This window comes from Hypanus sabinus, chromosome 20 (assembly GCF_030144855.1).
Source record: "Hypanus sabinus isolate sHypSab1 chromosome 20, sHypSab1.hap1, whole genome shotgun sequence".
Lineage (NCBI taxonomy): Eukaryota > Metazoa > Chordata > Chondrichthyes > Myliobatiformes > Dasyatidae > Hypanus > Hypanus sabinus.
In genome coordinates, this window is record NC_082725.1 from 22,130,958 (window position 1) to 22,133,762 (window position 2,805).

The following is a 2,805-nucleotide window of genomic DNA, read 5'->3' on the forward strand; positions in this document are numbered from 1 at the left end:
ACTTCACTTCCCCCCACTCCTCACCCCTGGTTTCACCTATCACCTGCTACCCTCCTCTCCCCCCCACCTCTTACTCTGTCTTCTCATCTTTGTTCTCCACTCCTGAAGAAGGGTCTCAGCCCAAAAGGTCGACTGTTTACTCTTTTCCATAGATACTGCCTGGCCTACTGAGTTCATCCAGCATTTTGTGCGTGTTGCTTGAATAATTTCAATCACCACTATTCTGAACTGATTGTACCACGTACAGGCACAATTTCAAGGTCTCTGCAACTTTTGTTCCTGGTATTATTTTTCATTTTCATAGTTTGTCTTCTTTTCTAGTTTGGTTGATTGTCATTTTTTTTCTGTTTATCCATGAAAATTCTTTTGTTTTTATCTTTTTCTCTGTAAATTCCTGCAAGAAAATTAATCTCAAGGGAACTTGTACATACTTTGATAATAAATTTGCTTTGAACTTTGAACTATGAACTTAAACTCTCATCATCCTGTGTGGACTCCATGTAATGAGTTGGTTTTGATACATTAAAGAGTTCATGGTGAAAATACAATGAAATATGACATAAATTTTATTTTTACTGTTATTTTATGAAGTTTACCCTTCAATAGTCCTTAACTTCTGATAATACTTTGGTGGATGTAATAGTTCACCATTCCAAGCTGCCTGTTAAAAGAAATTACAATAATGACTTTAACATGAAAGGGCAATATGTTTCACACTAAGGGAGCCAACTAAATTTTATTGATTTCAAATCACTTAAGTACTCAGAAGGCTAAAATAACAGACAGCTGGAAAGATTGTCATTTTTAAAAGGAGGGAATTATTGCTCTGTCATGTAATGTATGGTGCTTGTATTTCATTAGATGAATACTAAAAGGATCTCTGAATTAAATTGGCAAACAGCATCAATATGCACCAAAGTACATCTTTGCATGCACTTATTATTCCTTGATGGTTTAAACCTTGGTGTCAGAAGATGACAACAACCACCACAGACTGTTTTTCTTGGACAGAATAATTGTTGGCGTTCTCAGCAGAAAGGGTTAGGTTGCAATACTTCATGCCCCATCCCCAAGGGGATGTTTGGGTGACTGATTGACGGGTAGAATTAGAAACTACCCCACAGCTGGAGACTATATACCCCTCGTTATTGTTCAGTTGCTGGGAAACCATCTTCCTCTCCTTATCTAGTCTAAGTTTCATGTGATTCCAGACCCCACTATAATGCAGCTGACTAAACCGACCTTCGAAAACAGTCCAGCAATTTACTCATTGTGAGGAAAAATAATGATTGGTAGTAAATATTGATAATCACATGGTGTAAATTAATTTTCAAAATATAGACTGGACTTAATTGTGACACTGATAAAGAACAATTCACATGCTCGCACAAATAGTTGTGGGAAGTTCTGCCTCCTCCTGTGGAATTGTTTCACACAGGTTCCACTAGTTTTCCATATGAATAGAAGAAAAAGAAGAAGAAGAAGAAAGCCCTTAACTCCAGGTAGAGTCACTGGGACGTCGTCGTGACGGCGTTTTTTTAGCAGGCTTTCTTGCTTTTACGATTGCTAGCTCGATACTCAAGCCAGCACAGATGGAAAACATGCAAGGGAGCCGGCTGGATTCGAACTCGGGAGCCTTTGCTCCGAAGTCCAGAGCTGGTGCCACTACTCCACCAGCCAGCTGTGAATAGATTATTTTATTATAAATTTCAGACCAAGGTCTATAACCTACCTGAAATTGAATAATACTTTCACTTTATGTGGTACTGCTTGAAGCTAATAAAGTGGCCACTGAGTGTATGTTCATGGTCTTCTGTTGCTGTAGCCCATCCAGTTCAAGGTTTGACGTGTTGTGCATTCAGAGATGCTCTTCAGCAGATTAGTGATGTAACATGCGGTTATTTGTGCTGCTGTCACCTCCTGTCCAGTTGAATCAGTCTGGCCATTCTCCTCTGACCTCTCTCATTAACAAGGCATTTTTGCCACAGAACTGTCACTGACTGAACGTTTTTTGTTCTTTGTACCGTTCTCTGTAAGCGCTAGAGCTGGGTTTCCCATCCTGGATTCACGGACCCCTCCTTAATGGTAGGGGTTATCCGTGACACAAAAAAGCTGGGAATCCCTGCTCTAGAGACTGATGTGCATGAAAGTCTCAGGAGACCAGCAGTTCCTAAGATACTTAAACCACCTTCTCTGGCATCAGCAATCATTCCATAGCCAAAATCACTTGGGTTACATTTCTTCCCCATTATGATGTTTGGTCTGAACAACCATTTAATCTTCTTGACCATGTCTGCATGCTTTTATACATTGCATTGCTGCCAAGTGATTGACTGATTAGATATTTGCATGATTCCAGGATTGAATGGCTTGTCGTATGAAGAGTGTCTGATGGCTCTGGACTTGTATTCACTAGAAATCAGAAGAATGATGGGTGACATCATTGAAATTTATAGAAAGATGAAATTGATAGAGATGATGTTTCCTATGGTGGGAGAGTCCAAAAACAGTGGACACTGCCTCAGAATCTCGGGGTGTCCTTTTAGAACCGAGATCAGGAGGAATTTCTTTAGCCAGTGAGTAGTGAATCTGTGGAATTTTTTGCCACAGGCAGCTGTGGAGGCCAAATCTTTATGTATATTTAAGGCAGAGGTTGATTGATTCTTGATTGGTCAGGGTATGCGGAAGAAGTAATGAGAGAGGTCAGAGGAGAAGGAGGGATACAGAAGGAAGGCAGGAGATTGGGGTTGAGAGGGAAATTGGATCAGCCATGATGAATTGGTGGAGCAGACTCGATGGGCCAAA